Source organism: Carettochelys insculpta, chromosome 3 (assembly GCF_033958435.1).
Source record: "Carettochelys insculpta isolate YL-2023 chromosome 3, ASM3395843v1, whole genome shotgun sequence".
NCBI lineage: Eukaryota > Metazoa > Chordata > Testudines > Carettochelyidae > Carettochelys > Carettochelys insculpta.
Genome location: NC_134139.1, coordinates 36205733 through 36217912, shown reverse-complemented (window position 1 = coordinate 36217912; position 12180 = coordinate 36205733). Strand labels below are relative to the sequence as shown.

Below are 12180 nucleotides of genomic sequence, written 5' to 3'. Positions count from 1 at the left end.
TGACTCACTCATGTCTTATAACTGTGTGATGTCACATACTGTAGAAGAAAATTGTCAATTATGGAGGTTTCAATATTCACATTTTTTACATTTCTTTGAGTAATTTGAATATAATTATTTAGTTGTTTAAGAAAGACTGTTACAGAACTTAGAAATGCTTCTTCTGCCATGAATTAGACTGGCTCTGGTATAAGTAGTAATTTTGGAAGTGCCAATCCATTTATATGACATAACTGGAAATAAGGAATGGAAGAGGCTACTTAGACCCCAGGGCAGTACAGCAGAAATATATAACATGAGGAGGCAGGGGACTAGGAAACAATGCTTCTGGGCTCTTCCTGTCTGAGCTGCTGATTCGTAGGTGGGACCTTGGGAAGAGCCCCTGCTTGACCACTTCCAAAACTGCTCTGAAGAGAACCAGCTTCTCATTCTCCAGCGTTTTAAGCACTCGGTCTGAATGGAGCCCAGCCACTGCTGCTGTGTTAGGGCCTCTGCATATATTTTTGGAGTCTGAATCTTTGTTCTGAAAGCTTTTCTCCTGAAAGCTGTGACCAGGAGGCCCTAAACCAGTGCTCAGTGGTCAGACCCCACAGTAGCTTCAGCATAACTTCTCCCAGAAGTTTCCTCATCAATCCAAGAGCATTTCATGGGCTGGTGTCAGAGTCATACAGGACATCCTTCCATCCCCTTCTCCTCTTCTGCCCCATACATCACATTTGTGTCTGAGTCCTCCTTCTGTGATTGTTTTCAAAACTCCTTCTTTGACGCCTCTGTTTCTTCATTTCTCCTGCTGCTAACTTTCCATTCTCTCCACATTCCCTTTCCCTGCATACTATAGAAACATTCATCTCTTAGGTCCAGCAAACCTTCTTAGTATGTCTATTGTCTGGTCAAAGCAGAGTCACTCAAGTTAAGTACTCACCACTGCCCCTAGGCTGGGTACGTACGAGATCCTTGCAGCCTACGATGGATACACACAGAGAGGCATTCCACTGTTCAACAATTACTTCATAACAGCTACCAGAATTGATAAACGGTACATAGGTTCTCTACATCATCACAGGTCTCTTATGTTCTCTCTGCTTCAGTTTACTCATTTTTACTATGTGAATTAATTTATCAAAAAAACCCAACTGTTATTAGCTTTAACTGAGCTTGAATCTTATTCTATAGATCTTAGCCGTGTCTACATGTGCACGCTACTTCGAAGTAGCAGCACTAACTTTGAAATAGCGCCCGTCACGGCTACACGTGTTGGGCGCTATTTCGATGTTAACATCGACATTAAGCGCCGAGACGTCGAAGCCGCTAACCCCATGAGGGGATAGGAATAGCGCCCTACTTCGACGTTCAATGTCGAAGTAGGGACCGTGTAGTCGTTGCGTGTCCCGCAACATCGAAATTGTGGGGTCCTCCATGGCGGCCATCAGCTGAGGGGTTGAGAGACGCTGTCTCTCCAGCCCGTGCGGGGCTCTATGGTCACTGTGTGCAGCAGCCCTTAGCCCAGGGCTTCTGGCTGCTGCTGCTGCAGCTGGGGATCCACGCTGCATGCACAGGGTCTGCAACCAGTTGTCGGCTCTGTGGATCTTGTGGTGTTTAGTGCAACTGTGTCTGGGAGGGGCCCTTTAAGGGAGCGGCTTGCTGTTGAGTCCGCCCTGTGACCCTGTCTGCAGCTGTGCCTGGCACCCTTATTTCGATGTGTGCTACTGTGGCATGTAGACGTTCCCTCGCAGCGCGTATTTTGATGTGGTGCTGCGCAACGTCAATGTTGAACGTCGACATTGCCAGCCCTGGAGGACGTGTAGACGTCATCGAAATAGCCTATTTCGATGTCACTACATCAAAATAAGCTATTTCAATGTAGCGTTCACGTGTAGACGTAGCCCTTGTGTGGTATTTTTTTTACATTATTTTGACTAATCCTGTTTCATTTGTACCGTAGCTTACAATGGAAATGAAAGTACTTGCTGGGTCTGTAAGATGTATAAGTGTTGTCATTTTGCCAATAGAGGAATAAATGGAAAGAATGTCAGGAGAATTTCCCATTTATTAGAATACTATGGTTATCTGACATAATTATGCAAAAGTGACAGTACTGAAATCCCTCTTCTGTATTATTTGTTTTCTAATTGTCAAAAATGTGACTGGTGATGACTATGCCAACCATCATCTCTGCCCCCTCCCTGCCCTTTTTTTTTTTTGTGAACCTCACTAATATCAGCATTTTATATAAATTCCTGTTCTGAGTTTACCTTGGGGCGGGGGGCATATTTAAACATCCTGTGAGGAGGCAGTGCTAGAACTATTCAACAGGACAGCCGTCCTTTAATATTCAATTAATGTAATATATCCAGGGAGGCTGAACTTGGCTTGGTAACTGTTCCTCAAGGTTCATATAAATTCAGACTGCTTTTCTTTACCAACAAGTACAGTAAGGGGAAGTGCGTGTCTCTCTATGCACCCATAGGACTGGAATGAACCTCCATTTGTCATCTAGCTCAGTCCCCTGCACTAAGGGCAGAACTAAGTATTATCTGGACCTTCCCTGGCAGGTTTTTGTCTAACTTGATCTTAAAAATCTCCAATGATGTAGATTCCACAACCCCCAAGACAATTTATTCCAGTGCTTAACCATCCTGACTGGAAGCTCTTTGCTAAGTCTAGCCTAAACTGCCCTTGCTTCAACTTAAACCCATTGCTTCTTGTCCTGTTCTCAGATGTTAAAGAGAATAACTTTTCTACCTTAATTTGTAACAACTTGTTATGTACTTGAAAACTTTTATAATGTTCCCCATCATTTTTCTCTTCTCCAGTCTAAACCCAGTTTTTTCAGTCTTCTCTCATAGGTGAGGTTTCCTAGACTTTTAATCATTTTTGTTACTCTTCTCTGGACTTTCCCCGGTTGGTCCACATCTAACCTGAAATGTGGCACTCAGAACTGGACACAAGGACTAATCAGGATGAAAAAATTACTTATGTCTTGCTTACAACACTCCTGGTAATGCATCCCAAAATTGTTTCTTTTATTTTGCAACAGGGTTATACTGCTGACTCATATTTAGCCTCTGATTCACTATTATCCCAGATCCCTTTGGGCAGCACTCCTTCCTATGCAATCATTCCCTTTTTGTAAATGCAAAACTGATTGGTCCTTCGTAAGTGGCGTATTTTGCATTTGTACTTCTTGCCCTTCCTCCTGTTTTCTTCAGACCGTTTTTTCAGTTTGTCCAGATCATTTTGATTTTTAATGCTGTCCTCCAAAGCAGTCACAACTCCTCTCAGCTGGGTTTCATCTGCAAACTTTATAAATGTACTCTCCGTGCGTTATCTAAATCATTGATTTAGATTTTGAATGTGATTGGACTCAGAACTGATCCCTGCAGGACCAAGCTCAATAGGCCCTTCAGCTTGACTGTGCACCCCAATAACTACTTTATTGGAGTGGTTTTCCAGTTGTTATGCACCCACCTTATAGCAGCTTCATCTAGGTTGTATGTATCAAGATAGATCTAGTCTTAAATTTTACTCTCCTTCTACCGGATGAGATATCTGAAATTTGAGTCTATGTACTGGCAGCAAATTATTGTTTGGGATGTACACCTAACAGTCATAGTGCACTTTCCCACGTTTCCTGCCATATTAGTGATGTCTGAGTTACCCCATAGACCTGGGCTTGCGTGAGACCGTATGTATTTCGTACAGACTGTGTGGTATGTCTGTAAATAATGAGATCAGAAATAAATGATCCTACTGTATGTTTAGGATGGTTTTATGCACAGTAACAAATACAACCATGTACAGTTCTTTCACATGTTAAATGACAACCTTGAAGAACAAGTGCATTTGTTATTTTGCAGGATACCACAGTGGTTTTCAACCTTCTTTTGTCTGTAGACCTCTAATAATACTAAGTGGAGGTCCAGATGCTTTATGAAACTCAGCCAGTAGTCCTCAGCCAACTATCATAGAAGTCGTAGATTGAAAAATGACTGAACAGAATTCAGCTATGAATGTGGCACATACCTGGCATGGCATTTAACTCAACATGAGAAAGGGTGCTTAGGTGTGGCCATCTACGGTAATGACAGCACTTCTGAGTTTTGAACTTTAGGTGGGGATAGTCAGATACTTTTAATTGGTCAGAAAAATAATCTTTTCTGGGATCAGAAACTTTATTTTCATAGTCACATTTTGCAGATCCCTTAGATCCAATATGCAGACCCTCAGCGATTTGCAGATCACAGGTTGAAAACTATAGCTATATACGATCTGTTTTTGATGATTGCAGTGCTCAGCTTCCATGAATTAAACTGCTGGGTAATCTGTACAACAGCATATTACAGTCAGGTTATGATGGCAGTGGGTTTGCAGAAAAAATAGGCAAATGAATAAGGATAGTAGAAAGTATTTACCAACACTATGTAAAAAAAAGTTTTCCTTCATGTGGACTGGAAGCAAAAAGTGCACAAAAGAGCTTTCCTGCGAGACAGTATTAAAACCAAAATATCCTTCAAATTTTTATAGACTTATGTTACTTTCCAATGCTGTCAGGAGACTAAAGTTAATTTTGTATATATACCAACTTAAATTGAAAAGCTAGATTTAATTTTGTTGCAAAAATGTATTCATATGCAGATGGCTGCTGCCATTTTTCTGAGCAAGTCATGCCACATGGAACGCAAACAATGTAAATAGAGCAGGGGCAGGCAAAATATGGCCCGCATGCCAGATCCAACTTACCAAGTCACTAGATATGGACCATGGTGCAGTGGGCGCCTCAGCCAGGCTTCCTGCCTGACCCTCCCCTGCACACTGCTCAGAGAAAGAGGCTGCAATGACCTGCGTCTGTGAGCACTGTGCGTCCAGGGAGAGGCTTTGCCCACTGCCCCGCCCCATCTTGCAGGTCCCATGTCCGGTTTGCAGCCAGTGGGAGCTCCAGCCCTGAACCCCTTACCCTGTCCCAGGCCCTGCACCTCCTCCTGCACTCCAGTGCCAGGTCACATCCTCCTCTTAGACCCTGCATTCCCTTCTCCAGGTCAGAATCCTCTCCTGAACCCATGCCCCCTCCCAAACACTGTACCCCCTCCTACACCCCAGTCTCCTGCCCCACATCACGATCTCCTTCTTCATCTAAGCTCCTTTGCAGATCTTACACCCTCTCCTGCACCCCAATCCCTTACCCCAAGCTCCCTCTGCACCCAACCCCCATCCCAGCTCCTGCACCTCCTCCATTAATATCATGGAAGAGTGTGGCTCTTTCCCAATTTCCAAATTTTTGGAGTACCCTCCCTCCCCCCGCCATCAAGAATTGTCACTCACCCCTGAATTAGAAGCAAAATAAAGTTTTGTTTGCCTAAAATGGAAATGTGTCAGATAGGTAAGGTCTTGCTAATGGTCTCCACATTACAAACCCAGTCTGACACTAAAGTTATTGGAGGTGTACTGACTTTGTTATTGCTTCCTCATGCATTGAAGTGTAAACTTTTGTGGGATTGTTTTATTGCTTTTAGTGTTGGAGAGGGCACAAGATGTATTGTTTTCAGTATAAATGTATAATAGTTTATTTGAAATCTAATTAAATTAGTGACCCAGGTCTGTGTACTGTCTAGACCTAGTCACAGCCCAAAGCTTACTCCTTAGAAGGAAAGATTACTAGAATCAAGGGAAAGGGACCTTCCTTCCTATGCTGATGATCATTCTCCTGAATATCCTGAGATGTTCAGGTAATTCAAGGTTAGAATGAAAGCTGCATTTATTACTATATCATTTTCAGTTTGGCTTTGTTGTTTACCTACGAGAAGATGTTTTGAGTGAGGCTGTGGGTTTGTCAAGATTAGAAAAATTTCACCTGTTTAAATAAATCATTTTGTAATTATTCTGGTTAAATGCTTGCAAACATCTAATGTAGATGCCCTTAATCAGTTATCCCTAATATTGGTAAATTTGACACATTCAAGAATATACATTAAGGCTGTGCCTACCTTTGTATTCCTATTTCAAAAGAGGCATGCAAAGAGGGAAATTGAAAATGCAAATCAGGTGCAGAATTACATATCTGGCACCTCATTTGCATATTCTTCTTTCCAAAGAGCTTCTTTCCAAAAAAGGAAAAGCAGTGTAGACATGGCTCTTTTGAAAGTAACCTCCTTCTTTCTTTTTAAAAAAAAAAAAAAAAAAAAAAGGTGTGGAGGGGGAAGGAGGGTTCTTTCAAAGATGGGGTTTACTTTCGAAAGAGCTGCATCTGTACTGCTTTTCTTCTTTTGAAAGAAGAATATGCAAATGAGATGCCAGATATGTAAATCTGCACCTTGTTTCTATTTCTGTTTTCCCTGATTTGAATGCCTCTTTTGAAAGAGGGATGCAAGTGTAGACACAGCCTAAGAGGTAGAACCAGATTAATTAGATTGGTTTAATATTGATTTAGTTAAATTGGAGTAGACTGGGAATGAGAGCTATAAAGGGGACTTTTTTTTTAAAGAAGGGCCTAACATTTTAGGTGCCTAAATACTGTTTTCAAAAGTAATAGAAGCCTATAAGAACCTACATCTTATTGAAAATCAATGGGATTTTAGGTTCCTAAATGCCAAAATCACTTCTGAAAACAGGACAAGATCTCTTACATCACATAGGTGTTTTTGAAAATTTTGCCCCATGTCAATAATAATAATAAGCCACCAGATCTGGGCCATGGCACAGTGGGAGCCTAATAATAGGCTGAAATTCAAACCTTTTAATCCTAATCTGAATGTAAAATTGCAGTTTTTTACCGTGGTGAAATTATCAACAAATAATATGAATTTTCTGGAAGCCCTTATTTGAACAGAGTTCAATACAAAGCCACCTCTCCTGATTTCAGAGCTGTTCCTTTCTGTGTCTCTGGCTACATCTACACTACAAGATAAATTCAAATTTCAGGCAGTTAGCTCAATATTACCACGACTGTCTTCACTTTAAATACCATTAGCTCAATTTAGGGAGTACTGATATTGATATCACAATATTGCCAGTACCTGCTGGGTGTAGCGTCAAGTTTGAATTCAAAAATTCAATTAAAGACCATTGTGGAAGCACCACATCTCAAATGCATTAGCGTCCAGAGGTGTCCTGTATGTATCCCACAATGTCAGTTTCACTGTCACTGCTAAAATACAGGGTAGAGGAGATTATGTAAAGAGAGAGACAATGTGTTCTTTTTCTAGTTTACTTACACACACACATGCCCATGCACACACACAGGAGTGTTTTCTCTCTCTCTCATACAATGAGAACATAGAAAAATAGACTCCCCAGGAGGTGAAGATTACTCAGTGTGACTAATATTTGTGCAGTGATGGGAAAATGTGATGTACTATGTAAATGTTCATGGACAGGTAGTGGTGTTAGTCTGTATCTTCACAAACCAAAAAAGCAGTCCTGTAGCACTTTAAAGGCTAACAAAATAATTTATTAGATGATGAGCTTTCGTGGGACGGACCCACTTCTTCAGATCTGTTACTGAAGAAGTGGGTCTGTCACTTGAAAACTCATCATCTAATAAATCGTTTTGTTAGCCTGTAAAGTGCTCCAAGTTTGCTTTTTGGCTTTATGTAAAAGTTGTTTATCATTTCTCAACCGTGGGGCAATGTGGGAGTGGAGCTGGGCTCCATGCCCCAGAAGGGGTGTGACCAAATGCAGAAGTGGTGGGGCCTAGGGCATTCAGTCCTCAGCATCATCCAGACTGTAGTGCTGGGCTCTCTGCACCACTCTCTCACAGCTGTGTGCAGCTGGAGCAGTGCTGCCCCAGAACTTCAAAAGGGCCTGGAAACACCAGGCCCCAGGGCAACTGCCCCCTTTGCCTGACCCCCTTTGGTGGCCCTGAACGCATCTGGAGGGGCATACTACATTGAACATGGAGAGCACTCTTGGCAACTCTGGTACTGCAAGGAGTCAGGGAAGTTGGCAGAGCAGTTTCTTCCATTGATGTCCGATAGTGTGGTCATGCTGGAAATTCAGATTCAGGTATTTTGATTGCAGCTACAGAATTCTGGTAGCTGGCATTGCATATCTTAAGTTGACTTTCTGTTGTAGTGTAGGTCGTAGTGTAGTGTAGGTTGTGCGGGTGGCGGAGTGGTACTATATGTGAAGGATAATATAGAATCAAATGAAACAAAAATCCTAAAGGAATCAAAATGTTCCATAGAATCATTATGGATAACAATTCATTCCTCTAATATGAATATGGCATTAGGAATATATTACCGACCACCTAACCAGGACAGTGATAGTGATGCTGAAATGTTAAGGGAGATTAAAGAGGCTATCACAATAAAAAACACAGTAGTAATAGGAAATTTCAATTATCCCCATATTGATTGGGTACATGTCACCTCAGGACGGGATTCAGAGATTAAATTTCTTGATGCCTTAAATGACTGCTTCTTGGAGCAGCTAGTACAGGAACCCACAAGGGGAGAGTCAATTCTCGATCTAGTCCTGACTGGAACGCAGGATCTGGTCCAAGAGGTAACTGTTACTGGACCGCTTGGAAATAGTGACCACAATATAATAACTTTTAATATTCCTGTGTTGGGAAGAACACCGCAGCGGTCAAACACTCTGGCATTTAATTTCAAAAAGGGGAATTACACTAAAATGAGGAAGCTAGTTAAACAGAAACTAAAAGGTAGAGTAACTAAATTAAAATCCCTGGAAGCTGCATGGAAACTGTTTAAAGACACCATACTAGAGGCCCAACTTAAATGTATACCCCAAATAAAAAAACACAGTAAGAGACCTAACAATGAACCACCATGGCTTAACAGCCATGTTAAAAAAGCAGTGAGAGAGAAAAGGGCAGCCTTTAAAAAGTAGAAGTCAAATCCTAGGGAGGAAAATAGAAAGGGACATAAACACTCCCAAATTAAGTGTCATAATGTAGTAAGAAAAGCCAAAAAAGATTTTGAGGAACAGCTAGCCAAAAATTCAAAAAATGATAGTAAAATGTTTTTTAAATACATTAGAAGCAGGAAGCCCGCTAAAAAAGCAGTGGGGCCCTTGGACGATAAAGATATAAAAGGAGCGATCAAGGAAGACAGTGCCATTGTGGAGCGATTAAATGATTTCTTTGCTTCAGTCTTCACGGCTGAGGATGTTACAGAGGTTCCTAAATCTGAGCCAGCCTTTTTAGGTGACAAATCTGAGGAACTCTCCCAGATTGAAGTGACATTAGAGGAGGTTTTGGAGTTAATTGATAAGCTGAATAGTAACAAGTCTCCAGGACCAGACGGTGTTCACCCAAGGGTTCTGAAAGAACTCAAATGTGAAATTGCGGAGTTATTAACAGTGGTTTGTAACCTATCCTTTAAATCCGCTTCGGTACCCAATGACTGGAAGACGACCAATATAACGCCAATATTTAAAAAAGGCTCCAGAGGAGACCCTGGCAATTATAGACCGATAAGTCTAACATCAGTACCAGGCAAATTAGTAGAAACAATAGTAAAGAATAAAATTGCAAGGCACGTAGAAGAGCACGAATTGTTGGGCAAAAGTCAGCATGGTTTCTGCAGAGGGAAGTCATGTCTAACTAATCTATTAGAATTCTGTGAAGGGGTTAATAAACATGCGGACAAGGGGCACCCAGTGGACATAATATACCTAGATTTCCAGAAAGCCTTTGACACAGTCCCACACCAAAGGCTTTTATGTAAATTAGGCGGTCATGGGATAGGAGGAAAGATCCTTTCATGGATCGGGAATTGGTTAAAAGACAGAAAACAAAGGGTTGGAATAAATGGTAAATTTTCACAATGGAGGGGGTAACTAGTGGTGTTCCCCAGGGGTCAGTCCTGGGACCAATCCTGTTCAACTTGTTCATCAATGGTCTAGAAAACGAGGTAAGCAGTGAGGTGGCAAAGTTTGCAGATGACACCAAGTTGTTCAGGACAGTCAAAACCAAAAGGGATTGTGAAGAACTACAAAAAGATCTCAGCAAACTGAGTGATTGGGCAGCAAAATGGCAAATGAAATTTAATGCGGGTAAGTGTAAGGTAATGCACATTGGAAAAAATAACCCAAATTACACGTACAACATGATGGGGTCAAATTTAGCTACGACAGATCAGGAAAGGGATCTTGGAGTTATAGTGGATAGTTCTCTGAAGACATCCACGCAGTGTGCAGCGGCAGTTAATAAAGCAAATAGGATGTTAGGAATTATTAAAAAAGGGATAGATAATAAGACAAAAGATATCATACTTCCCCTATATAAAACTATGGTACGCCCACATCTTGAGTACTGTGTGCAGATGTGGTCTCCTCACCTCAAAAAAGATATATTGGCATTAGAAAAGGTTCAGAAAAGGGCGACTAAGATGATTTGGGGTTTGGAACAGGTCCCATATGGGGAGAGGCTAGAGAGACTGGGACTTTTCAGTCTGGAAAAGAGGCGATTGAGGGGCGATATGATAGAGGTATATAAAAATCATGAATGGTGTGGAGAAAGTGAATATAGAAAAATTATTTACCTTTTCCCATAATACAAGAACTAGGGGACACCAAATGAAATTGATGGGTAGTAGGTTCAAAACTAATAAAAGAAAATTTTTCTTCACACAGCGCACAGTCAACCTGTGGAACTCCTTGCCGGAGGAGGCTGTGAAGGCCAGGACTCTATTAGGGTTTAAAAAAGAGCTCGATAAATTTTTGCAGGTTAGGTCCATAAATGGCTATTAGCCAGGGGTAAAGTATGGTGCCCTAGCCTTCAGTAGAAGGGCAGGAGATGGAAGGCAGGAGATAAATCACTTGATCATTGTCTTCTGTTCCCCTTCTCTGGGGCACCTGGCATTGGCCACTGTCAGCAGACGGGATACCGGGCTGGATGGACCTTTGGTCTGACCCAGTATGGCCATTCTTATGTTCTTATGTGTAGACCTGGCCTTAGAGGACAAACCCCTAAGATGCCGTCTAGCTTACATGAGGAAACACACAGGATTCATTTCAGTGCGTGAATGTTGTGTATGCAGCTCTGCATTCTTGCTGTATCTTAAACCTGTCAAACCAATTGCAGTACTTCAGCACTTGCAGTTTCTCAGTACTGATTAGTGTTTGGCTGCATTGTTTTACTTTTTACCTAGAGCAAAATAATTATTTCAAATTAGTTCTTTTTATTGACTATGTTAGACTTGGCTGATTTTCCATCGAATTCAGATTTTATCAGGCTATTCTGAAGCCATAAGTCCATCTCTGTTCATCCTATTGTGCCCTCATCAGAAGACCCATCTTCAGCGATGGTAAGAAGGAAGTTAGGCTGGTTGCTTTAGTGTGGAGTTGGCCTGGAGGACTGAAGCACACTGAGCCATGCTGAGTCCCACTGAAGGCTTACTCACTTCCCAAGCAGTGGCCATAGAGGAATATAGAAATCACCATGCTAGGGATGCTGTTATCCCAGGATTTATCACTGGTGATCCTTTGAATGCTCAATAAATATAAGGAGGGTGACCATAATTTCCAAAATTAAAATGGGGACACTACAGGGGCTGGCCTTAAGGCCCTGCTCTGCCCTCCCCTCATCTGGTGCCAGCCCAAATCACCCTGCTGCCCACCCATGCAGGGCAAGCAGACACATTGCTCAGTACCATGCTAGGGATATTGAGTAAACAAGCAACCACCAAAAGCAGGCTTCCCTCGCCACTACCCTGGTGGAGCCAGGAAGTGGTATTTAAACCACATCCCAGCTCCAACAGGCTCCCACCCTCCCTCGCTGCTGCCACAGCAGAAGTTGGGGCAGGCTCCCTGGCAGCTCGTATGGGCCAGGAAACAGCATTTCAGCTGCCTCCTGGCATGAACAGGGTCCTGCAGGGTCAGCATTTCCCTTCACAGTGGCTCTGCAAAGAGCCACCACCAGGGCAGGAGGGGGTGGATGATGGACACTTCACCAGCTGGGACTCGGGCAGCCTTGCTGCTTGGGCCTCAGCTGGTGCAGGGTCATCAGTCCACCTACCCCCAGTGGCTCTGCAAAGAGCCACAGCAAGGGGGAAATGGTTGAAATTTCACAGCACACTTGGACAGATTTCATGCACACCAGTGTGCTGCAGAACACTGGTTGAAAACCACTGTCCTATCCAGTCCTCATAGGTTAAGAATAATTTTTCTCCTCTTCTTATTATGTAGCTGAAAGCTCTATTAATGACCCCTTTGTGT

General features: G+C 42.4%; 1 protein-coding gene across 3 annotated transcripts in view; it reads left to right on the top strand.

The window, feature by feature from the left end:
* THADA (THADA armadillo repeat containing) overlaps positions 1-12180 on the top strand; it is a 310355-nt gene that overhangs the window by 267482 nt on the left and 30693 nt on the right. The window lies entirely within an intron of this gene.